Here is a 26,424-nt window from a genome sequence, read left to right on the forward strand (position 1 = left end):
TACTCGTGAGAATTAGGACAATTTTGGATGGAAAATATAAGGGGGGGAGGGAGGAAGAACGGGGACTTGGGTGTAAAGTGATAAGTCATTGAGCTGTAGCTATTTGTAAGCCTGTAAGAGGAAAAGCTCTTAGAAATACAGAGGAGGTGGGAGATTGATGGTGCCAGGCTCCAGGATAGACTATACAGCTGCACCAAGCAGTCCTATAGCAAGAGGACTACATGCTGCAATACCCAGAGCATGCTTTCCTATACCTGAAGTGCAATCAGTGCAATGCAGTGCAATGCAATCCTGTCCTATACCCAAAGTGCAGTCTGTGCAGTGCAGTGCAATGCCACGCAATGCAGTGCCATGCAAGGAGGCAGCTAAATTGCCCAGGGATGCAGGGAGCTGTGTTTTGCTGCACATGCTCTGACATCTCAAAGAGAATCAGATTATCTCCAGGTGCCAAACTCGCAGAGTTGATGCTTGTGTAATGAAGCTTCTTGCTCTGCAGAGAGAAGCGCCATGAGAGCCTGCAGCTGGGATTCTGCTAAGCGCACAGCGGCTGCCACCTGGAGCAAGAAGGATTCCCATGGTCACTGTCATTGCAAACAAAAATCCTGGTGGATTAACCCCCAAACGTGGCACTGACTTCTTCATACCACCCAGAAACAACAGCTTTGAAACACCTTGCAGGGGCACCGAGCGCTGGGCAGAGGATGTACAGCCATGTGTGATTCTCATCTGCTGCAACCCTCCGGGAAAGGAGCAGCGTGATTTATCTCTGCCTGTTCTCAAGGTATCCTTCCTATTGTTCGTGGTGGCTGTGAGCTGCGGCGGCTGGCGGAGGGGTCAGAGCCAAGGCAGGGAACAGAGCCACGCCGAGATCACGCAATGCTCCCGCCGGTGGCTGCAGTAAACAGAATCTCCCCAAAGGTCACCTCTTCAGGCTCCTGCCACGATTGCCAAAGGAAACTGCAATCATTTTTCAGCCCTTTAAACGCCAGACTCAAATGTACTCAGTCACCATTTCCCTACGTGTTCCTGGTTTGCAAGGAGACCACTTAGGAGTCATTTCCTTGCCAAGAAAAGCTTCGTTTTCCTCACAAACCCAGAATAGACCCTCTGCAAAGTGAGGGGTCAGGGCACAAGGGATGCTGCCACAACTGCTGTCTGTAGGGCACCCTGAGGATGTGCTTGGCAATGTCAGCAGAACCACCTGGGTGTGCAGAACTTGTTCTTTCCCACTCAAAAATCTCCATTGGCAGTGCAGGAAGGATGAGAAATTGTATATACCTTTCTGGATGGAAAGGTCATTAATTGACTTTTTCCTCCACTAAATCATCTGCGAAAAATCCTACGTTTCTCATCACTGCCTCCCAAACAGCACTTAGAAAACCACCCTTTGCCCCTTGGATCGTAGAATCATAGAATCATTAAGGTTTGAAAAGACCACTAAGATCACCACGTCCAACCCCAACTCATCCACAACCCCCATCAATCCTTGTTTACAGCAGGGAATGGGGTCTGTCCGTGCTGCCCCCAGCCACAATTCAGGGGTCTCCCAGCCCAAGAGCATGGCTTAGGGTGAATTAAGTGCTGTCAAAGTCAGCAAGAGGGTCCCCCCGTCACACCAGCCCTAAATGAATAGCCACTGTGTTTATGCGAGCTGCCCGACAGATTGCTTTGCTCTTACCCCCAGCCCCAATGTGTGTCAATAAAAATCTCTGGGTTTCATTAGGCGAGTCCTGCCTGGCTACATAAATAATAAGGCTGTTGTCAGATCTCCCTATGGTGTGTAAGGGCAGATCTGGAAACCTGAAGGCCACGACCTTCATGTTTCTCAGCAGGGACTGAAACGCCCTCGGAGCCAAAGGAGTGGGAAAATGAGAGTCTGTGTTATGCTTTAACATGATACTGACAGGCAAATGCAATTTCTCAGAGTTCACTCGAGTGAGCGCTGTTCTGGTTTACAATCTCACGTGCCCAACGCCGGCTCTACAGCTGTAGTTCATGTGGTGCTGCATGGAGGAACGTGGCCCTGTGGTGCTGTGGGGCACAGGATGGATCTGGGGTCTGAGATGGCTGAGGAAAAAGGAAGGCTGAATAGAAGATCAGCTCCAAAACCAGGCTGGGATGGAGGGAATGCATTGCAGCAGTGTTGGAAAGGACCAGAAGAGCATGTGGGCAAATGGCTCGGTGGGACTGGAGGATGCATCTTCCTTCACTCATCCTGGCTGTTGCTTGAGGAAGGGCTGTAGCATGTTTTTTTGTGCATGTTGGCTGATGAATCGGCCATGCACACAGCCTGGCAAAGGGCTGGGTTTCCCAAAAAGCATTCAGTATGACCAAGAGCCCTTCCAGCCTTATCACGGAGCATCTTTCCCAAAACTTCCACAATGGCCAAGAGCCCTTCCGTGGGGCAGAGCTTCCCCCAAAACATTCCACAATGGCCAAGAGCCTTTCCATAGGTCAGAGATTCCCCAAAACCTTCCAAAATGCCCCTTCCAACCTCAGCGTGGAGCATCTCTCCCCGAAGATAAGGCTGATAACAGAGCTTTGGTACCTTCCTGGAGAAAAGGAACGAGATATGGAACCATCAGGCCAAATTACACGAAGAGGGACAAGAGTTGAGAGCCACCAGATGACCTTATTGGAAGCAGCAGTGGCACTTTTCCAGCAGTCCGCTATGTCTCCAACAGAGGAATGCATGCCCTGCTCCCCAGGCCAGGTGACAGACTGAATCACCCCAAGGACTGAGGGGAACCGGGGGCAAAAGGCACTGCTGGGGCTCCCCCAGCCCCGCGTGGGGCGAGCAGCAGCCGTCGCCCTGCATGCATTGCGTGCAAAGCAGCTCGGCCCCGTCCCTGTGTGGTCTGGAGTGGGTTGCGTGTGTGGTCCTGCAAAGCCCTGCTCATCTGTCCAAAGGCTGCTAACTGCCTGCTGAATGACCACGTCTGTTTACTTTAGCTCTGTCTGCACCAACTGAACTCTGATCGCTGCCTTCCTCCAGCTGGGCCGGCTCAGGACCCCAAAGTGAAGGAGAGCGGAGAGAGAGATCTGTGTGTGAGGCTCCAAAAAAAGAATAGGCTGCAAATGGACTACAGTGTAAATCATGGCGAACAATTTATGGGCCATTTTCTCTCCCATCATTTCTTCTCTGATCCCCACCCCCTCCTCACTCAGACCAGGCTCATAAATTGCCCGTGCTGAGTGCTGGCAGAAAGGTTTTTCATGTTCCTGACAGATGCAATAAAAATATGCCTGTGTGTCTGGTGATTGTGTGTGCAGGAGGGGAGGGAGGGAGCTGGGTGCCTGCTCTGGGTGCTGCTGCATGGGGGTGCACAGGATAGAGCAGCGTGGGGCTTTGTGAATGGGAACGCAGGCATGGGTACTGTGCCTGCATGCACTTGCGTGCTGTGATTGCATCTGCATGCTGTGATTGCATACGCATGGGTGCTACAGTTGCATGTGCACAGGCACCGTGACTGCAAGTGCATGCTGTGATTGCCTGTTTGTGGGTGCTGTTGTTGCATGTGCATAGGTACTGCCTTTGCACTTCTACTGTGACTGCATGTGCATCGGTGCTGTCGTTGCTTATACGTAGGTGCAGACTTTGCACTTGTACTGCAATTATACACGCATGCTGATATTGCACGTGCATGGTGCAGCCACCTATTTGTAGGTGCTGTGGTTGGTTGCATACGCATGCATAATTGCAAGTGCATTCTGTGATCGCATGTGAATCAACAACGTAATTGCACCTGTGTGCTAATATTACATATTTGTGGGTGCTATGATCACACATGCTCACGCCGTGAGTCTGCACGTGCCATGACTGCATGTGCATGGGCTGTGATACTATTCATGCCATGACTGCACGTGTGTCAGCTACATGCATGGGGCCAAATTACTCCCGTGTGTTGCAGCGTGGATTCTCAGCAGTTGTGTGTGCATGCAGTGCGTGCAAGCAGAGTTTGTTATGTCTACTGCAGAAGCAATGCGTGCGTGGGGCAGCGGTGCAGATGCCGTGCACCTATCGGCACTCGGTTCAGCACAAACATCACTGCAGGCCACATCTGTGAGCATACTTCTCATGTGTAGGTGGGAAATGTCTTTTTTTGTTTGTTTGTTTGTTTTCCAGCACGGGGGGAAAGTTTGAGATTTTGAAATTTCTCTGCATCGAGATAAAAAAGCAATTTTTGATTTTGGGACTGGATCAATCACTATATTTACTCCAATCGTTCCCAAATGCTCCATGCTGAGCATTCCTTACCTAAAACCCCAATCTTCAGGCTATCACAAGGTTAAATGTTGAGACTCAGAATCAGCTGTGCTTATCGACGCAAGCTGTGGGATTTTTCAGTACAATGACATTTAGAGATCAAGCAGTATATTTTTGTGATTGTAATGGAAATAAACTCAATCCTGCCAGCCAGATTGAAAGGAAATTACGCTCAGCCACAGAATTCCTAGAAAACAGCTCTCTCCTTTTCATCACTTCTCCATATTTGTTTCTTTGGCATTATTCTCACAAGGAGTTTGATGGGAAGCAGCAGCCCAGCATGAGTAAAGCATTGCCCACCAAAGCCTGGGAGCTTTGCTGGTAAAGACATTTTTTACCTCTTTGTCTGCATTTTGCCCTGATCCACTTTTGTTTCTTTTGCTTTGTCTATCAGTAATACTCATCCAAGTGCCTGCATCCATCTTTGCATCAAGTTGAAAAAGCTTTTCATTAGTGGAAGGATTCCAAAGATGATGAGGAAGGCATACAGAGAAAGAAACTGGAGTTCAGTTAAAGAAAAGAAAATAATAAAAATCAGAGCACCCAAAAATCTGCCTGTTCTTAATTTATGGTGTAAATGTGTTAGCTGCCTTCCCAACACAACTCAACCCAACCTATTCCAGTCCAACCCAACTCAATCCAGTCCAACCCAATCCGATCCAGCTGAACCACACAAGCATTAATTCAGATTAATCTGTCCCCTAAAAAGGATAAATAAAAATAGCAGAAGAAAGTCACAAAGACGTAGCCAGAGGGAATTCCCAACCATGGGAAAAACTGAGCTGAAAAAGGAAAAACAACATGCAAAACCGAAGCAATGATGTAGGTGCAGATGCGTGTGGCAAAGAGATGGGAACACCAGAAAAAGGAAAGTATGCATTTATCACAAGGTGCAAATGTGTCTGAGCAGAGTTTGGCTGCGTGTGTGCCGGTGGGGAACAGTGCTGGGGACTGATAGCCGGGTGTTCCTGTGCTTTGTAGCCATAAGTGCCTCTGTAGGGAACAAAGCAGGGGAGTAAAAATTGAATTATCCACTTAAGGTTGTGTCAGCTTTCCATCATAAATCTTATTTCAGATGTTTATTACTCATCTGTAAAAATTCCTCCCAGCCTTAGCCTTTGCATATACAATATGGTTTCAAAGCTGGAAACAGCTTTAGATATGTGTAATTTAATAAGGTATGGAGTTATCGTTTGGGGCAGAAAGTTAATATTCTGCCTCACAGTTACAGCAGAGGACTGAAGATAGGAACTGGTGGGAACAGCAGCTGGATGGGAGCTGTGGTCACCCCTTGTTGGGATGCAGCAGTTTCCAGTGGGTCCCAGTTTGGGCCAGTGAAGGAGTGCTGATTTCAGGTTCAATCTGTGGACAGCCCAGGCTTGCTAGGTTCTCACACCGTCTTGTATTTTTAAGGAAAAAAAAAAAAAATTAAAATCAAAGCCCTGGAGCTGGAACTAGCGTGAGACAACCCTGCCTTATGAAGTGCATCCTTAGATGCTGCCTACCTGGGTTAATTTTAAAAGCCTTAATCTTCCTCTCCCCTCCCCCTTTTATATTTACCTTTTATCCCTTTTCCAATTTCATTTTCGATTTTATTCCTTTCACTCCTCTTGTGCTACTTTCCTACCTCCTCCTTCCAATTCCCTTTCCCTCCCATTTCCCTCCCTTTCTTCTTCCCATTTTCATTTTTCCCTTTCTTTTCCTTTTCCTTCCCCCACCATTTTTTCCTCCTTTTCCTCTTATCTTTATCCCTATCTTTACTCATATTTTTTTACTCCTATTCCCATCTCATCCTTTCCTCTCCCTATCCCACAGTACCTGCCCACCCTCAGTGTACTGGGGAGTGGGGGTGAGCATCGAACCTTGCCCAGGGACCAGAGTGAATTGGGGCCATGGGGCACCGGGCACTGTCCCTGACCCCCACTCTGACCCCACTGACACTGGCAGGCGCCGCCAAGCCCAGCCCCAACGCTGCCCTACATCTCCCCCAGGGTCTGCCCCGCTGCCCCCCTCTCGCAGCCATGGAGCAAAGCAAGAAAGGCCGTTTTCACCCTCCTGCCCCCATCCACTTTACTCTTTATGGGGTCAAAAGGTAAATGCGGGGACAGAAAACTGTCACAGAAGGAATAAAAATTGCATCAAACCAGTTTGTTCTCATTAGACTGGGGTGTTTCACACTACATCCCACCCTGAGGAAACTGGAGGGGGGGCATAGGGGATCCCCCAGTCTCACTACACAAAGCAGAACCTCAGCTCAGATACGTCTGAGAAGATATAAAAATGTGGCAACTGGGGGCATAGTTGAGTGGACATGGTGGGATTGGGTTTGGTGGGCATGGTGGGGATAGGTTGGCTGTTAGACTGGATGAACTTGGAGTTCTTTTCCAACCTTGATGATTCTATGATTCGATAATTCTACAATTCCTCAATGCTATCATTCTGTTATTCTAGAATTATAGAGTTTCATGATTCTATGGTTCCACCACCCAAATCCCCAATTCCCACCCAACTCCTCACATAGTTCCCTAGTACAGTCATCTGCCAGTGCACAACCACAGAAAAAGCTGAGATGCCCCTGCAAAATTAAGGGCACATTCAAAAAAAGTGCCCATAAGGATATCACCTATAGAGATATCCCGTATCTCCCCACATGTTTCTGCTACCTTCTTACTCGAGGAGAAGGGATTTCATCACTGCAGACCTCAAGTAAGGGAAGGGGTGGGCAGGGAAAATGATCACTTTTGCCCTCCACCTTCTATTTTTTTCTATTGTGCACTTTCTCTGCTTTAAGGGTTGGGGCTGTGCTTTTGGCACATACCTGTGGTGCAGGTGGGGTTCCCCTCCCTGCAGCGAGGAGGAGCGGGATGCTCAGCATCACCCGCAGCAGCAGGGATGAGGCACAGGCAATGAGAGGAGAAGAGGGGAGGGAGGGCAGAAAGCTGATCCTGAAGTTTCCATCATGTGAAATTGAAGCGCATGTGCCTATAATGAAATATTTCCTCCCATTTCATGGCAGCTCAGTAATTCCTGATGGCAGGGAGCCTGGGAAAACAGATCCCCCCCACTGCTCCCACCCACAGCGTTTGACCGCATGGGCAGGGACAAACAAGGGCCTCATTCTGCTGGGTACCTGGAGCACTTTGAGCATCCCTACAATGCCCAGCACCGTGGGGAGCCCTTTGCCCCCACAACCCTCTGCCACCTACTACAAATCCAGGGAAACCCACATCTCCAGGGTCATTTCTGCACTACCTGCCCCCCCTCCAACTGTATCCCCAGGGCTGTGGCCAGGCTGGCCCCCACCCTCCCCTCAGCAATAGCCACTGCTTTCATTTACTTTTTAAATTACGCAGTTTTTCCAGCTCCTCTAAATTTAATTAAACTTTGACCAAAAATTCTGAGCCAGAGAAGAGAATAGGAAAGGCGTTTTTGTGCCAGAACAAGCATTGCAATAATATTAATAATAACAAAAAACAACAGCAAAGCCCTTAAATACTTCAGGGATGGGCTGCAGGAGTTCAGGCTGCTGGGGTGAGTCAAGCAGAGCACTGTGAGGCTGCAGCCCTTTGGAAGCACTCCTGCGACAGTATCAGTGCAGCTGGGGACACCAGGAAGCTGCAGCAGAGCAGGGGTTTCCTTAGGAATTGCACTTTCCTGGCAGACCCCGGTGGAAGTCATGCACCGGTAGTCAGCCTCAATTCCTGAATATTTGTTGTTGCATCCCTTGTGTGCAGCCCAGCAAGTTTAACCTCTTTGAAAGGCAGCGCCTACCTGCCCTGCTGCTGCCATTGGTGATATGCATGGCCAGAGCCACTGGATAGGACTCATCATATACAACTCTCATTCTTTACTGAGAAGCCACTATTTTAAAGAAAGCAGCTACAACAAACAAACTTACAAAATAACCCAAAACATGCAAGGTACAATGGCTCTTCCCTGAAAATATTAATTTTCTTCATCCTGCTCTCATTCCATTCCCTGTTATTTTGGTGACGGGTTGGCCAACGTGTTTGGTGGCCAAATTTTGTTTGGCCTAGCTCCTAACAGGATGAAGTTAGGACCATATAAATTCCTTGGCCAGATAAGTGCCCTTTGCAACCCCATCCCTTCCCTGACAGCCAGCACCAGATGCTTCCCAAGATGGGGCAAGAATTCCATGCCTGTATATGGAACTACCCAAGCTTGAAGACAACACACTCTTCACACCTAGCAAGTAGCAGATGACCTTATGGACTTAATATAGGCCAGGTAGAGAGAGCTTTATTCATGCTATTATCTCATTCATTATCATTATTTATTATTTTATTAATGCCCTCCCATGGGGTCAATAGGAAAGCAGGCATGAATCCCAAATCCAGCAGCCCTACACGTGTCCATCGCTCTGTTTTCCACGTGCTTCACGTACCACAGCAGTGGGAGGCAGGGCCTTGGAAGCACCCCGCTAACATGACTTGCAATGAGCATTACTCATTTCTTGGTACGAAACGTAATTGGGGGATTTCAGGACCTGATGCAGAAAGAGCAGCACGGGAAGTTGCTGTTATCCAACGTCTTGCATGGTTGCGGAGAATCGCGGGGGCTCACGCTTGTTAGTGCTCTGGCACTGATTAGATCTACATTTGATTAAACGATGTCGGGAAAACAAAGCCTCCTAGATTAGAAGCAGAAGTGAGCAGAGAGAAGAGCAGAACACAAACTATGTGGCCCCATCCAGTAAGCAGCGTCTTGCACTTCTTGTGCTTGCGATGCTGAGTTGCTGTTTAAGGAAAGAACGACCTGCTGATCGTTCTTGAATTCAGTGAGGCTGTTCTGCGAGAGTACCAGAGAGCTCATTTTACTAATGGAGAAAATACAAACAGAAAAGCCTGGTGCACTCCCACAGTTCTCCTTTCGCTGCAGGATTCCAACTGCCAAGCATCCTGACTGTACCCCAGCCATAGAGCCCCTTCCTGCAAGTAAAAGCAGCTTATTCAACAGCCACATGCATGCACATTCATTCCTCTGCTCAGCTGGATACCCACTAAACTGTGCACACGTCAAACCCGTCAGCACCACTGGCAACATTACTCAGCACCATGCAACTCTCCTCCATCTCCCGTTCTCTTCCTTTTCAGAGAGACAGAGCTCCCAGTCATCTCCAGCTCTCTTCCTTCTGTCAGCAAAGGACACCATGCAGCAAGACCGAGGGCTGCAGAGCCATCCACCCTCCACATTTTGGGTGCTAGAAGAAGCCCCCTGGGATGAAAACATTCATTGCATGCATGCACCTAAGTTCCTTAGAGCCTTGGGTTTCGTGGTGCCAAGGAAGATTCAGGTTGGGTATCCTAGGAAAAAATACCTTCTCAGAAGGAGTGGTGGTGCACAGGTGGAGGAGTTACCATCCTTGGAGGTGCCCCAGAACCATAGGGACGTGGTGGGTTGATGTTGGACTTGGAGATCTCAGAAGTCTTTTCCAACACGAATGATTCTTTGATTTTATGATTCTTCCATGGAATAGCAGGAAAACAGCAGCTCTCCACTGGAAGTGTTCGCTTCTTCATGCCAAAATGACAACTCATAGCCTCAATTCAATGGGAATTAGTTGAATTATTAGACAATCAATGTTAATTTTTTTTTTATACAAACAAGCTTGATGCATTAGGTGTTCACAGTGCCCATGTTGCCATATTGTCTACATTTTTCCTTCTTAAGACATAGATATAATTGTATTTTATTCTTATTGCTGCCACTTCTCTTCCATAAAACATTGGTTCATTTTATTTTTTTTTTAATATCAATGCATTTGAAACTTCAACAAGAGGCAAACAGCAGCTCTCTGAAGCTCACACCAGGAGCACCACCCTCCTGCTTTGACTCTGGGGGTGGGTGACACCATGTCTGCGGTGTGCAGATCTTGACTCAACCCTCTCTCTTCTTCTGCAAATGCACTCAAGAGAAAAAAGAAAAAAAAAGCCTCATACCCTTTCTTTTTCTCCCCCATTTTTTATTTACATTTTTCCCATTCTGAAGATTTTCTGAGCCCAATCGCTTTTCCTACTGTCCCATTCTCAGACTTTCCAAATTCGAAGAAATTCTTTATTTGGTGGTTTACTGGAAAAGCTGTCCACATCTATAAACAGAGCTTACTCTTCCTGATTTTATCTTTCTCCTTTTTATTGTTTCCGGTTGTTATTCATTTTGGCTGACACTTCCACAGGGACTTTCCAAAGAAGAGAATCTAAAGTGATACAAAAGTGCATCTGAACAACATCCAGGAAGAAAAAAAGTAGGATCTGATGATAAACGCAGTGCATGACTACCTATTACTGGAAGAGCCAAAACATTCAGGAAGAAATTCAGATCAGAGATAATGGGAGGTGAGTCCACCCCAAAAAAGGTCCACTACTGTGCTTGGGCAACGTAACATCAGAATAAGATGCAGGGAGAAAAGTATCAACCCCAGTAATGTTTAAAGCCTCCTACAAAATGCTCACAAGACCAAAAAAGTTTAACTGCTTCTCCCCCAAGCCAAATCAGTTGGCCTATTATGAACTATTTGTCCATCTCACATGTGCTTTTCCACTCAGCCCCCCTGTAGGGCGCTTCCATACTCTCTCATTATCATCATTTTAAAAAAGGAGTCTAGCTGCACACTTAAAACTCAAACAGCTCCAACAGTGTTGTGTGGAGGAAAGGAAATGCACTCAATCGGCTTGGAAACTCATAAGTGCACCTCAGTTATGAATCCCTTGGCCAGACTCTACTGATTAAGTTACAGCTTCCCCAGCAGTTTTGCATCCCTGCCCCCTCTCCTTGACTCCCTATTTAAGGAAAATCCATTTGGTTTCTGAAATCTGTAATCTGATAAAGGAGCAGAGGGATGATGAAGGAGCGAAGGGATGAGGTGAGGATTGCCCACGAGCACCCCAACAACAGCACACAAAGCATCAACACCATTTCCCCCTTCATCTCTTTGAAGCTGCTCTCATCACCCCCACCCCCCCTCACACATACATTCAGTACAATAAGTAATTGCATGAAGAGGAAAGCATCTAGAGGAACAGCATTCCCTTCTGCAAAGGTTTGGTACCACTGAACCTACCCAAGAGATGAAAAGATGTGGCTTGGAAGTTTGGAGAGGTCTCACTGTGCTTAACAACTGCCCATGCTTATAGCAAAAGTTGATGAGCAAAAAAGGCTATGTAGTTATCCGTGTAAACTCTTGCAGACCTGATATATCAGCCCTTACGGAGACATCATCAGACTCTAGGATTATCAATAACCTAATTACATCAAACAGTACAAGTGCAATGCAATGAGCAGCAACAACAGCAGAATAGCAACATCCTCAACTGCAGCAAGTGAGAATTTGCTCAAACGCAACAGCTTTCAGCACAGAAATAAAGGAAAAAAGCTGCTTACCTTCAGAAGACCTCAGATACACAAGGATCATCAGAGTGACACCTTTACCTCCACTGCCAACCCTTAAATGAGGTCTGGGAAGGGGTGGATCCTGGCTCCAGCCCTTCTGGTCACTCAGGTTCATTGCATACACCTGAGTTCCCCTGGGCTGGCCCTGCCTTCCTACCAGGTGTCCATCACTGCTCTAAGCTGTGACTTAGCATTTCTGCTAGAACAAGTTACAAAGGAAGGGAGATGGGAAAGAGGTCTGGATGGAGGGGATTGGGTTATGCAGGGATGCTCCCAACCCAGTCTGGATGTCAGTGGTGACAAAACTGGCTCAACTTATTGCTCAATTTATTAGTTCCTTGCCTGAAGGTTGAAGGTGTCAGCCCTGCTGCTGAGCAACCCATGAGAAGTGAAATAGGGGTAACTCAGCACTGCAGAATGCAGCCCCCATCCACCTGGGCAGGGCAGCTTTTCTGCAACACATTACACAGCTGAGCTCGTGTATAGAGCAGTGCTATTTTCCAAGCCTTCAGGTTAATAAAGTCTTCAAAAGCACCGTGAAGCAGCCGCTCTTCCTTCTTCACATCCCAGGGCTTTCTTTAATAAATCCCATACCGGTAGGGTGGAAAGCAGGGCTGTTTTTCTGCTTTCTGAGCTTTTCAGCTCATTTCAATCAGTATTCTTTGCTGGGACAGGAAAGGGCAGAGAGTCATCAGTTTGGGGAGAGGGATTTCTGCATCTTCATGCCTCCCCCAGTATCACCCACCCAATGGCAGCAGTCCTGCTGTCCCAGATCCATGGTACAAAGACTCATTTGCTGAGAAGGCGGAGGCATTAGGATTTATGTAAACATGGTTTCAACACGCTCCTGGGTGACAAATGGGCTTTGCTGCCTGTGGCAGGCATAGGCTGCCAAGTGCCAAACTGGCAATCTGCTCCTCGAGGCACATGCGTGAGGCATCCGTGCGCACAGAGTTGCTGGACTTTTATGGTCATGGATAGGGGAGGCTTTAAGCACTCGGGATTTCTGTGCATTAGGACGTGTTGGCTCAGATAGCCCTGAGATCGTAGGTGCTCTGCAGAAGGCTGGCACGGAACAGTGGCTCTGCCCTTGGCCATGCCATCCATCATCGGGAGCTGCCTTGTTCTCTCTGCTTTCCAGACTGCATCCTTAGTGGTGACAATGTCAGTGCCACTCTGCTCTTAAATAAAAAACAGTGGGAAATGGGCTTTTAGAGAGAAACAGAAGAAAGTCCAGATTGGAATCTGCAAATCAATGGCAGATCTTTCAGGGTGGTGGGTGTGAACACCTTTCACCAAGATGCCAACGCAATGTACTGCATCAAAAAGCAGAATGCAAGCAAGTGGCTGAGAACTACTGGGAAGTAAGACCACGTTTGCTTCCTACTCTCTGGACTTATGTATTTTAATGCAAAGAAAGGCTTTATTTTTGAATGAAGCTTCAGTGAGCAGAGTGCTGTTTTGCAGAGCAAAGGGTTTGGATGGGATTGTGACAACCTTTAAAATACACAGACTACCAGAAAAACTTGCCTTGCGCTTCTTGTTCTTCTATACACGGTGGCTCTGTAGGTGTCTCGCCCGCTTTCTTTGAAGGGAAATGGCAAAGCTTCCATCAACATTACTGAGAGCAAAATCAAGCCCATTAGCTGTGAGTGCTCACAGGAAAACCCACGTGCACTTCTCCGCACGTCCCTGGCCAAAATCCTTTCAGCACGCACCTGCTTTCTGTTTGCTTTGGTGAAAAGCTGGAAAAGTTTTAACTTTACTGAAAAACAGTTCTGATTTCTCTTAAAAAAAAGGGGGGGGGGTTTGGGGAAGAAAAATGCATCAGTTGCTGATTTATTTCTCTCCTTCGAGTTTCATGGGGTGTCTACAGAACCCTCCTGTTGAGCCAGCTCCATTTATTGCCAGTATTGTGCTCGACTGAATGAAGGTTCTGCGTGTCTTGTTTGTTATTCTGAGTCATATCACAAACATTTTAGCAAAAGGTCCAAAGTCTTGCAGGGAACACAGGGAAGCCAAAATCGCCAGATGGAGAAAAGAACATCTTAAGGAATGATATTTGGCATGAGAAGCAGAGTAGAGGTTTGGTTTTAAAGTTTGGTTTGATCTGCCCCGTATTATATCACCACTTGTGCTTTGCAGGAAATTGTTGAGGTTGAACCAAAATAAAGATCAAGTTTTAGAGCATTTTCTCTTTACACGTTCTTTTAGGACCCACATCTTTCAGTATGTAACCTATTAATTATAAATATATACGTGCACACTCGCGTTCAATTTTATTATTTGGGCTTCATTTGACCCTTCAGAGGGAACCAGATGAAAGTAATAATCAGTTCATTCAGCTACAAAGCAAAACAAAACAAAACAAAAACAAAAAAAATCAAAGCTAGATAAACATATCGTGTTCTCATGGAAAACAACAACAGAAAGGCTGCACTGGCAGGAGACTTAACGGGGCTCTTCCACACCTCCATCAGAGCAGAGCATGGATTGTGCCTGTAGGGGATGCCTGGGGCTGTCTGAGTGGGTGTCTGTTGTTTCCAGCCCCCAAAATCCAGCATTAATATTGAAGTGGAGCAGAAGAGCCCAGGATAGAGCCTGCTGGCACATAGCAGCTGCTGAATTCCTTATCACCGCTTTGGGGACAAATCATTGTGTTCTGAGCACTGCAGGTCTTGCTGATCCCAAATCAGGAGAAATAAGGAAGAGGACTTTATCCGCTGGATGACTCCTTGCTTATTGGGTGTGTCCCAAGAACTAGGCTAGATGTTAGGAAAAATATATTCGCTGGAAGAGTGGTGACACGTTGGGACAGGGAGGTGGTGGAGTCACTGTCCCTGGAGGTGTTTCAGAGCCATGGGGATATGGCACTGAGGAACGTGGTCAGTGAGAATGCTGGGATGGGTTGAGTCGGAATTGGTGATCCTAGAGATCTTTTACAGCCTTAATGATTCTAGGATTTCAAATGCAGTGGGACCACCTGAGGGCTGGGTAGGTTCAGGGTTTTGCTGAGGATGTGGAAATACAACAGCTGTGAAGTTAAACCAGCACGTTTTGAAGATATTTGGGTAAATGGGTGCACGGTGCTGCTGTAAAGCTGGGTGCTGCGCTCTCCAAAACCCCACCATCTGCAGGACATTTCATTATGAGTGAACACTCCTGCATGCTGACATCAGACCCAACAGGACTGTGCTTCTTGGAGATGGTGTTTTTATGCACTGCAAAGAGCCCAGAGCAAATCAGGGCTCCTCACTGTACAGTTATCTGGCAGAAGCTTACAGTGCAAGATCGCAGCTGCACAAACGTACGCGTGCTCTAAATCAATGGGGCTGTGCGTGTCTGGAAACACAAACACAGATTTTTTGGGGATTGGGATCCTCCTTCTGATAGGGAGGTGCCTCTGCCCTACCCAAGGCAGAGATCTCTCCAGGCAAGAACTTGAAGTTGAAAGAATGTGATGATTTTGCACTTTACTTAGCTAGGCAAGCCCAGCAGGTGAGAAGTTTGCTTCAGATAATGAAATCTTGCAAGAATCCCTCAGAAAGTGACCATCAGTGCTCACACATCCATCCCTTGGCTTAAAGAGAGGGACCATAACAGCTCCCATAGACAGGACAAGCCCTAACATTTGAGCTATGCAATGAGCTGCTATGGAATTGAAGGGAGAAGAAGAAAAAATTTCCTTTTTAGGTCCACAACCCATCAAACCCATTGTTCCTGACCCTTGTTGAGAGTGATGGAAGATGAGATACACAAACAACATCAAAAAATGTTTTCAATCTGGACTGACAAGTATGGAAGGATATTTGTGGTAAGGGAGAAATTTGCCACCCACCGCTGTAGCTTTGGAGTACAGTTTCTGCGGTTGTTCTTTATTCAGAGTTGGTTGCTGAAATAAACCAACACCAAAACAAATGCCAAACTACAAAGTGGGATTTCCAGATAATGCATTCTTTCTTAGAGGAGGAAAGAAAACCCCATTTTTTTCCCCCTTGCTTCATTGGCTTTTTCATATTTTCCAGTGTTTTTTCAGGATCCTCTATCATTTGCAGCTATTTACTGAGCAATATTTTTGCTTTCCTCACACGCGTCCCTGTAGCAGGATCAGGTTGTTTTGCAGCAGTGCTAGAGGCTGAAAGCAAAACAAAAACAAAAGCAAAGATTGTTGCTAGCGATAAAGAAACCTCAATGACTTGTGTCAAAGCTTCGTTCAGCAACCAAAAATTTGGACTCTGGCTTACGCAAACTGGCCAAAAGCCACCTGAATTTGTGAAATTCAGCTGGAGTTTCTGGAACCCTCAGAAAGAAGCAGGGAGGGAGAGATTTTGCTTTTTTTTTTTTTTTCTTTGGAATTTTCCACTGTCCCAGCAGCAGAAAGGGCTCCGGTCATGGTGCCGTGGGAATAAGCGGAGGGGCTGCACAGCCGCAGCTTTGGGATGTGGTGCGAGCCCATGTATGGTGATGGCAGTTCTCTTTGCCCTCACCATTTGGCTCTGAACAGAGGAGTAAATGCAAAGGTTTTTGGTAGAGTTTGGGGGCTTTGTGCTGTTTCATTTATGCCTCTGGTGCAGGAAGCCTGTGCAGGATGTGAAGTCATTGTGGTGATCCTCTCCAGAGGTGGCATACTCATGTTCATCCAATCCCATCCAAATATTGGATTTCATACTCACAGAGTCATAGAATCGTAGGACGGCTTAGATTGGAAGGACTTTTAAAGATCATTCAGTTCCAAACCCCTGCCATGGACCAGGTTGCCACCCACCAGATCAGGCTGCCAATGGCCCCATCCAATATTGCCTTGGGATGGGGCATCCACATCTTCTCTGGGTAGCATCTAACCTAAATCTCCCCTCTTTCATCCTCAGTGCCCTTCAAACAGGCCATGTGCTGCCTTGGGGAGGTCATGTTATTTCCTGGTGAGAATCAGGAGGTTTGCAAGAGAGCGCTCACATACGCTGCGAGCAAAATTTCCTTCCAGAGGGTTGCATGAGGTTTCTGACCACTGTATCTGTGTGTTCTTGAAGATGACGTATCGTGTTACTAATTCCCCTAATTGCATGTCTGGGCTAAAAACAGACTGAGTTTTCCTAAGAACTTACATTCTTAATAACATTACTTAAAACACTGTGGTAAATTCAAGTAAATTTTTAACTGATGCACGTACATTATAAATCAGGATATACATGCAGATAATGTTTACCTTAAGCTTGTTTATCCGATCCTGCCACTCATTCGTTCTATGCTTTCCCAAAATACAGCAATACAAGATAGAGTGAGTGGAATAGATTCAAGCCTTCAGGGTCCTAAAGAATGGAAAGCTTCCAAAAGCACAGTGCCCCAAAACAACCACATATCTTGGCCTTTCCTCTGGACCCTTACAATAGAGTCATAGCATAGACTTATGATGGTTGGAAAAGGTCTATGATCCCCAAATCCAGCCCTAGCTCATCCCACCATGCCCACTAACCATGTCTCTCAGTGCCACATCTTTACAGTTCTGGAACACCTCCGGGGATGGTGACTCTCCCATCTCCTGGGCAGCCTGTGCCAGTGCATCAGCACTCTTTCTGAGAAGACATTTTTCTTAATATCCAACCTGAGCCTTCACTGGTGCAATTTAAGGCTGTTACCTCTCATCTTGTTGCTGTTACCTGGGAGAAGAGGTCAACACCCACCTCTCTACAACATCCTTTCAGGGAACTGTAGAGAGCTATAATAGTGATAGGTACAAAGAGATGCAGCCTGATGGTGAAGCAGATTTGCTTCCAACTGAAGAAGGTCCGGGAGCAAAAAGCCCCAGTGTGACAATGGATACAGGATGGCTTCAAACAGTGGGCTTGTCTACGTGGTGTCTCCAGGATAGACAGCCCTGCCTGGATGTATTTTGATCTTTTAGTGATTTTTTATAGCTTAAAGCATTAGGAAAAGTTCCTGGAAATCCATGGGCAGGATGTGAGCCCACTGCCTGGGGGTGGTCTGCTGTCCCCTCCCCTGGGGACAGTTGGGGCTGACTCACCTCAGAGCAAGACCCAGCCTTGGCCATGGAACACAAGACACGAAAAGACACTTGACGTGGAAATGGAGCAGTCTGGAAGGTGGAGTCTTCCTAGGGGAGGCCCTTGATTTTCCATCTTTCTTTTTTTCTTTTCTTGAATATCAGCCCTGAGATTTCCACAGAGGTCAGGAAATGACACACATGTGCATTGTTGCCACCTCCAGAGGGAATGGGGAAGGCTGCTCCTGGCTGCGACCCAGCAGCAGTGAGCACGCACTTTTGGGAAGAGCATTATCTCACTGCTCAATGGCCCCTTGCAGAGGAAAGCAAGTTGCTTTTCTCCTCCTAATGCCAGCTCCTTCACTGCAGCACCAGGAAAGCACTGATAAACATTAGTCATGGAGAAACTCTTCTTTGGAAGCACAGAAAGTTGAAAGAAATCACTTGAGAGGCAGCCAGCCCCAGGGTGGCATTTTGGGGGAGATTTCAGAGGGCAGCCACTCCTTCTCCCCAGTTTCCCATTCCCCATCAGCATCACACTGGCATGTCTTGCAGAAAGGAACGAGGCACCTGGATGCAGGCACCCACTGATCCCACCCACAGTTTAGTATGAGGCTGATGGAGAAGAAACCTCAGGAAGGGTTATTTTGTTTTCTCCATATCCAAGGGAGATGCTTTGCAGACGTGACAGCTTGTGTTGGCACACCAAGAAGTGCCCTCCGAGATGTTTTCCTGCTCTCCTCAGTTTCTCAGCACGACGGAGCTTTCTCTGCGGGCTGTATTAGTGCATACTTACATGTCGACAGTTCATTTCCAGCCTCAGATGGTCAACACCAAGGAATTCCTCCTGGCCTCAGTTTGCATTCTGTGGGCAGCTATGCAGCCAAGGAGGGTTTTCTCCAATATGAGCCCATTCTCACATTCTCTTTAGACTTCCTAAAGATGTGAAAGGCAGAAATTCTGTATGTCTTCAGTTAATCATGGGCATAATTAATGAACAATACACCCCCTTTTCTCCAGCTTCACCCTAATATAAAGGTTCTCTGGCTCTTTTGGGGTTGTTTCTTTCTAGCTCTTTTGATTCCTCTCCTTCTCCAGTTATGGCTAAATTCATCCTATTCTTCCATCATATGGATGGAAATTGAACTCTCCCAAACCTCAAGGTGGGACTAAATCTCTCCATCTGTCATGTGAAGGTGCTGTTCCATCTCTTCCCTGCCCAGCTTTGGTGTTTTTCCTCCTCCTGATATCTGATATCTGAGATACAACAGAGAGCTCATTTCCAACTCCCCTTTTAATTAACAAAGCTCAATGTTGAATAAAAAGACACCTTCCCCGTAAGCAACAGCAGTGGGATAGCAATAGAATTGAGCACATCTACTCTCAAATCCCAGGATTTGGGCATCGGGTCAGCATAAATGTGCGAAACACCACTTCTTTGCAATGTAAGGTAAGGAAATGTCCTGGGAATAGCACTTTTTAGAATCCAGGTGGGATCCAAGAGACAGCTGATGGTGTCAAGGATGGGGACTGCATTGTTGTGCTGGAGGGTGCAACAGAGACTCAGAGCCACCCGTTGCCTCTCCCCATTCTGCGTATCCGAACATTCGAATTCAGATGAAAGAAGAATTTCAGGTATTGTGAAAATATTCCAGCAAGCTGTGTGCAATGAGCTTACATCCATTTGCCATTTTTGCTTTCCTAATGGTGCATTTCCCACTCATCTTCTTGTTCCTGATTCGCTGAAATCTTAAACAAAATACATTCAGCCAAACTCTTGCACCAGAATAAATACCTAAATGCACTGCATGCAAACCTGCACTGCTATTACATGAGCCACAGAGAAAACACAACTCTGGGACATCCTTCCAACTTTTGGCAGTGTTTCTCCCAGTTTTGCAGGATACAGGATATGCCATCCCAGCCTGTTCCCTAAGATTTGAAATTTCATTGTGTTGTGTTGTGTTGTGTTGTGTTGTGTTGTGTTGTGTTATGTTATGTTATGTTATGTTATGTTATGTTATGTTATGTTATGTTACGTTATGCTATTTTTTGTCCAGGGATGAGTGTTTTCAAGCTCCCAGTGATTTGCAGAAGGATGTGATGCCTCACAGAATTGGATTGGGCATTTCCTGAAGAATTTTCTGGGCACTATGTGAGAAATTCTGCTCAACTGCTGTTGAAGTGACAGGGCCTACACAACAGTAGATTTTCACTTCTTCTATATTTATAGCAAAATGGAAACAAAATGTGCTTTAAAGTAAACAGTAGTATTTCCAGAGTTGGGCTGTTTTTCTTGCTCTTTGGTAAGCTCCTCCAAGCAAAGCTTCTTGTACATCGAGTAATGGCAAAAAAAAGGTAAAGACAGAAGAGTGAGATCTCAAGGCAGTGACCTGGCACTGATTTGGACAAGGCTAACTTTTACCCAAAACCTTTAAAAACGGTGGCAAAGGTAATTTGGAAGCCACCAAACCAAGCAAAGCTGGTAGCTGCAGCCTCTGCTCTTCCATTGCCTGTCCTGAGCCAATGGCACAATCACTGGAGAACCCACCAGCACTGTTAGATAACGCAGACACTTTAAACACTGAAACCACCGCCCAGGTACACAGTAGCTGAAGGACATCTCTGCCAAGAATTTGATGTCATCACACTGTTTTTTGTTCCTTCCCCCTCCCTGTCACACAAGGAAGGTGATGAAGCACCGTGACCACAAGCTGCGTCACTGGGAGTGTTTGCTCTGTGCGCATTTCGGTTGCATCAATACAGGAAACATCCCGAGGGCAGGAGGGAGCCCAGTACTTGAACTGAGCTGAACTGAGAGCAAAGGACAAAAGGGAGGTGTTGGATCTCTGCAAGTTGGACACCGTGAGATTTATTTTTGGAAGAGACTCCTTGTGAAGGAGCAGATCCTCTCTAGAAGTCCTCAGTAGCAGGAACGGCCCCAAATCCCCTTTTGATTCACAACTTTATTTGACTCTAGTGAGCCTCTTCCCTTGTCCCAGAGAGAGGCAAAAACTTCCACAGGTAAAACCCATTCTGCATAGATGGAAAGATGGCAGAGAAAAAAATATATAACTCTAATAATAAAAAAAAAGGAAACTGTCAGTTTCACAAGGTTAGGATGACCCATGCTGGGGCTGGCCACACATAGCACCTGCTTGAAGGAGGGAATGGGGGACGATGCCCAGACCCAGGACACATCTGCCTTATTGCTTCATGATGTCCTCTTACTCATTTGTCTGATGCTTTAATGCCTCCTGGACTTTCCAATGTGACTTAAACCGAGGTGTAGGCTGAGGTATAGGGTATAGCATCACTGGAGCATTCCCGTGAACCTGGACGTCATCACCCAACACTGCCACGTTGGCAGACCCATGAGCTGGAGGGGTTTGGGAAGTATGACTCAGGCCACCTGCCTTCCTACATGCAAGCTTGAAGTCATAACATGAGAAAGCAGCAGAGAAAGCAGCACAGCCGCTGGTCAGCGAGAGCTTTGCATGCAAAGAGCCACTCGGGCTGCCCAGGCTCAATGCCCAGAGCCCCACATCCCACTCCTTGTGCAGTCCCACAACACTAGTGAGTGATGATGAGGGCTCCCCGAGCTTCAGGGCATGCTAAATTGAGATGTGCATTTATTACGGTAAAAAATGTGGGAAATAGGAAGGGTTGCGATTTCCCAAATTACTTTTCTTCTCACTAACAGCAGCTGGCAGCAAATATATTTAAAATGTAAATATTTAAATACTCACTCGCAAGCACAATTACCTTTTTTTTCTTGTTCACAACTCGACCCATCCAGAGTCTATAAATACCCACTCGGAAAGCAAGCGTCTATACCGCTTTTGGGGAGCAATCTGAAAATCATCATCAATTGATGTGGCTTAATGATTAGTGGTGAGGATGGGCACGGAACATGGGTTCAGGTGGTTTTTTCTCTCTGTGTTTTAAAGGAGATACCGCATGGCTACGAAATAAAACACTGTGATTCGTGACACAGAAAATGATCGTGGCGTCCAAAGAGGACGACGGTTGTTTATAGCACACGGATTAGCGCTGTGAGGTTCCTTTATGTTTCCTTGCGACTTCTTCTCCCTGTGAAACAACCCCACCAAACGCCTGAGAAATGAACGTGCTTCAGCCTTTCTATTTATTTTGATGAGCTGAAAGCAAGGAAAAAGCTCCTGCCGGCAAGCAAGGTGGAGGAGAAAGCATTGCAGCTTCTTTCCCCCACGCTGGCTGTAAAACGTACAGAAATGTAAAGCCATAAAATTTTTATGAGGGGTTGTTTTTATAATGTTTACCAACCTCATGCCTCTATGACGCTTTCCAGCAGATAGTGGTTTAATAGGGCTCCTATCACCCAACCGAGATAACCGCGAGGGAGAGCCTGGCTCTGCTTGCAGCAGCGTGGAGCTGCCTGTGCTCTGTGGCTTTGCAGTGCTTTTGCCCAATTTCAGCCCCTTTCGCTTTGGTAGAGGTCAGATATAACGTGGAACCTTTGCATCTGATTAAGAATTAAAAGCTGGAGGTGGGAAAGGAACGGCCGAGAAATGTTTCTTAAGAAAACAGCTAGGTTGCTAATTGAGCTATTAGTTTTGTTGCTAATTAACACAAAGTTGAGTTTTGTCGGAAAGTTCCTCTGAGCAGCGATTTTGTAAAGAGTCCCATTACAGAAAATGGCCTGCTGCATTTTCCTAAATTTAACCAATTTATCTCTTGCTCCAAAGAGCAGGGGCAGAGAATATCCCCTTTTCATAAAAAAAACTGTTTATTAGCCCAAGGTTCATCCCCTGATTTATCGATTTGGATTTGCAATGCGCGATGGGCCGGGTGTGCAGCACACCAGTGTGCCTGTCGTATGTTCCCCGCTGACGTGTTTACAATATTTTTGATTTACACCTTCCAGGTGTTCTTTTGGAAAATATCACCGCCTTTGGTTTACACATTTTTTACAATATATTTGTGGCCATCGGCGAGCTTCCACATTTGTTACGGAGGATGTGCCAAGAAGGAGGGCTTTCATTTTCTTTCACTTGCTGGCAAGATACAGATTTTTGGCTTTTAGAAAAACAGAGGGTTGATTGACTGAAGGAGTAAAACCCCTAAAGTATGTATTTGGGATGAGATGCAGTTATTTGCTCAGGGCAAGGAGCTGTGTGTCGGGCTGGGGCTCTGCTGTGCCGATTTCAATCACTCCATAGAGAAGCCCATCTTCACCATAAAATGGTGAAAAATGGCTGCTGGAGTTCTGCATCCTTATGTTTTTTGGAGTTACAACCACAGCACACAGAAAATCTGTGACACAGGGAGAGATTGAAAGGGGTCGATGCACACAGCCGTGTTTTGCAGTGCAAAGCTTTGCACGTAACCCAACAAACGAACTCTATACGCCAAGTTCTGTCATTGCTGAAATGGTCCGTGTAAAGTCACCCTCCTGCTTTTTTGTTTCATTATCTGTATGTTTAATATAGAATTTAAATGCCGCGTTATCAGTGCCATTTAATTTCAGGTGTGGTTGCCAGAAGGCTCAGAAGGAGAAACTGTCATTAATTAGTGGCGCAAAGTAACTTCAGAAGTTATTGTTTTTATTATTCAGAAGGAAAAATACTGTTTGCACTGCGAGAATGCCCCACTGCTGTCCGTGAGCACTGAGCATTTCTCTTTCAGTGTGGTCAGTAAACACTGCAGTTTTGCTATTTGCCTTTTTCCTACATCGTGGCAAAACATCATTCATATTTCATGACCACATTTCAGCAATGTTATTTAAAAAATACAGATTTTGTTACACAAACAGCCCAATCGTCCTGTATCTTTCCCAGATAAATCTGCATGAGGATCCAAGGGACCTCTACTTGCAAAGAAAGGCAACTCCGAAGCCTTACCTGCTGCTCCCACTGCTTTTGTTACTGAAGCTCTTTGCTGATTTAATCTGATTCTCATCACACCACTAACCAGGTGTGGGCTGGGGGCTGTGCTTCACACCGGGTCAGAAATGTCAACCATGTGGAGAAGCTGTTGGGAAAAACGAGGCAAGAAGTGGTGGGCAGTGCAGAGTGCGTGTCACCCCGCAGCTCAGCTGCTGTCCAAAGACCTCCAGCTTTATCCCATTTTAATGGTGTATTATCAGCCTCTATGCTGCAGGAAGCTGAAAAGGAGGAAATAAAAATCACAGAATCATAGAATGGCTTGAGTTAGAAGGGACCACAAGGATCATCAAAAATATTGATTAATGGAAGGGAACGAATCTCTGCCTTATGTGTGCTGAAATCATGCGTTGGGCAACAGCGTGGAAATCTACCAGTGCAGATTAATCTCCTCTTTTTTGCTCCGAGATCACAAACATCAGTGCTTGAAAGGTTCCCAGTTCAGCATTCTTTGTGTTTGATGGACACAAACACCAAGCGCTGAGCTGCAGCCCCTTAAGCCCTTTTCTCCCAGCTTCACTGCTGGAGTCCATCTCCATAAGTATAAAATCTCACAATTCTCTGGTAAACTTTGGCTTACATTGCCGAGGTGACTTTGCTCGGTGTTGGCAAGCAAATCCAGTGATTGCAGGACAGTGGTTATTCCGCCGATTTAAAAGAAATTAAGCGAACACATAACTTGGCCCCAAAGCCAGGAGAAAAGATGTAACAGTTGTCGATGCCGGGCAAAGGGGCAAGCAGATTAGCAGCCTTACTTTTTAACATATAAACATCTGAGACCCGTTTCCTGTAACAAAAAAAAAAAAAAAAGAGAGAACTTAGGTGGATGACCTCAGGCAGGATTTTTTTTTAATAGCAAACGCGAATTGTACATCACCATGGAAGAAAAAAAAATAGGCCACTCTTGGTGGTCTCGATCCGCTCTGGGTACGGGAGAGCGAGAGAGAAAAGGGAGGAAAAAAAATACATATATATAGAAAAATAAACTTTACCTTCTCGCTTTCAGGGTGGGCAATGCCATTTCGGCTTCGGGGTCCTCGGCTCTGGGAAGTGTTAGCGCTGTCACCGCCGCACCGCCGCAGCGCTGCGAGGGAAAACATTCCCCGCATTCCTCCTCCTCTCCATGCTATCCACGGATCCGTGCGCTGCAGGTTCACGTTGCTACCGTCCGACTGCACGGGACAGAGCTAATCTAAACCAGCGCCGACCCACCGTCCGACTCGGCAGCGAGGAAAAACATTGACAAATTTGCTGTTTAAAATGCTTTCTACTCTTTCCAGTGTTTTGCTGTGCTTTTTTTTTTTTTTTTTTTTTTTTAAAGCTATAAATACAACCCGCCAGCTGCAACATGTTGCACGAAGCCAGCTTTGTGGATCAAGCGTCTTCTGACACAACGCCTTGCACTGGCTTCGGGTTAATATTTGATACTGGGAGTCAACGTTGTGATATTTCTGTCCTTAGCGGTGATGATGGTGTGGTTCTCCTGTGTTGCTCTGCAGAAAGAGCATGAAAAAGGCACAACATAAGGGCAGCACAGCCTCAAGCACCCGTTTAGCTATCGCAGCGTGAAAATAAAACTAAGAACAAAAAGACAGTTAACTCTTAAGGTAGTGCATAATTCAAGCTAAGGCAATGATTCCATGCAAGAACTTTGGCAAGTGCATAATCATTAAATTCCCTTCTTTTCTCCCCATGTGTTGGGCTGGGGAGCGTGCAGGACACTGATTCCTCGTGGGCTTCTGTTGTAGGGTTGGAGAGGTTCGTGCTGAAGCAGAACCTCAACCCAAGCAAGAGGCAGCACAGACTGGATGTGATTTTGCCTGTGCATTCTGGCAGATTGGGAGATTTTTGGTCAGCTAAGCACATACCCACAACATTTCTGAGAAATTGCAGGTCTATTAGTTCACAGTGGAATGTATCATTAGATGTATATATAAAATGTGTATACAGTATATATATATAATGTATATATAAAAAATCTGCTCTACAGACTGTGCAATCCAGCACTTACCCACCCATCGGCACCGCTGCACTGCGAATCAAACCCACAGTGTGTAGCACCGCAGCACCAGAATCGCCCTTTTTCACCCAAAAAACAGAATCCAGGGCACCGTTTGCGGGCAGGCATCCTGCCGTGCCCTCACACCATTCCCCACAAATGCCAGGACTTATTTCAGTAATGAGCAATTGCTCCGGCATTAAGAAAATCAATCCATCTTCTGTGCGCCCTTGCAAATGAATCCTCATATTATCTGTATATGCCGTCAGGCAGGATAGTTTAGAAAATACCAGCCCCTATCTTATCTTGTCAGTTCATACACTGATGGGGGAGTGGGGGGGGAATAATGGCTGAGAGAGCCACAGGCTAGGATAATTAGTAAAATCAAGTGACTCGCTGTTTGTTTGCTTTGCAAAATGAACTTTTACCCCTCCACTGCCACTCCTCCCCCCAATTTTCACCGTCTTATCATATGGCATTTGACATGACAGGTTAATGAGAAATCCCCCAAATTCAGCTTCTGCAGCTAATTGTGGCCGTGGTTGCTCTCAGCTTGATGGTCCGGCTCCTGCCCCGTGAAACCCGAGCTCTCGGGGGATACAACGGGTGTGATTGCAAACCTACAGAAACACACACTTACAGACAATAAGTTTCTCTCATTCCCCTCATTTCTATTTCTATAGGAACTGGGTCTATGCATTTCCCACAATTTTGTCTCGATCAAGCAGCAAATTAAAGTTTAGAGGGTTTTTTTCCATACGTAACGCATTCAGTTTATGATTAGTTTAATATAATCTACTATTGCAGCCACTCGAGCAGGCAGCTT

At 46.3% G+C, this 26,424-nt stretch overlaps 2 long non-coding RNA genes across 4 annotated transcripts; both read right to left on the reverse strand.

The window, feature by feature from the left end:
* Window positions 1–10,026: 10,026 nt before the first annotated feature.
* On the reverse strand, window positions 10,027–11,752 carry LOC109369856. Its single transcript, XR_002119448.1, has 2 exons — window positions 11,669–11,752; window positions 10,027–10,484 (listed from the first exon to the last, which is right to left on the reverse strand). It is a non-coding gene; the product is annotated as an uncharacterized LOC109369856 (long non-coding RNA).
* Window positions 11,753–11,817: 65 nt separating this feature from the next.
* LOC104913077 lies at window positions 11,818–24,908 on the reverse strand. Of its 3 annotated transcripts, none has more exons than XR_795108.2 (4): window positions 24,592–24,908; window positions 23,558–24,386; window positions 18,472–18,611; window positions 11,818–15,812 (listed from the first exon to the last, which is right to left on the reverse strand). It is a non-coding gene; the product is annotated as an uncharacterized LOC104913077 (long non-coding RNA). The 3 variants fall into 3 exon arrangements; XR_002119447.2 differs by having other exon boundaries at window positions 11,818–18,611; window positions 23,558–23,687; window positions 24,180–24,386; window positions 24,592–24,907; XR_002119444.2 differs by having other exon boundaries at window positions 11,818–18,611.
* Window positions 24,909–26,424: the final 1,516 nt, after the last annotated feature.

The sequence above is a fragment of the Meleagris gallopavo genome, chromosome 13 (assembly GCF_000146605.3).
Source record: "Meleagris gallopavo isolate NT-WF06-2002-E0010 breed Aviagen turkey brand Nicholas breeding stock chromosome 13, Turkey_5.1, whole genome shotgun sequence".
NCBI lineage: Eukaryota > Metazoa > Chordata > Aves > Galliformes > Phasianidae > Meleagris > Meleagris gallopavo.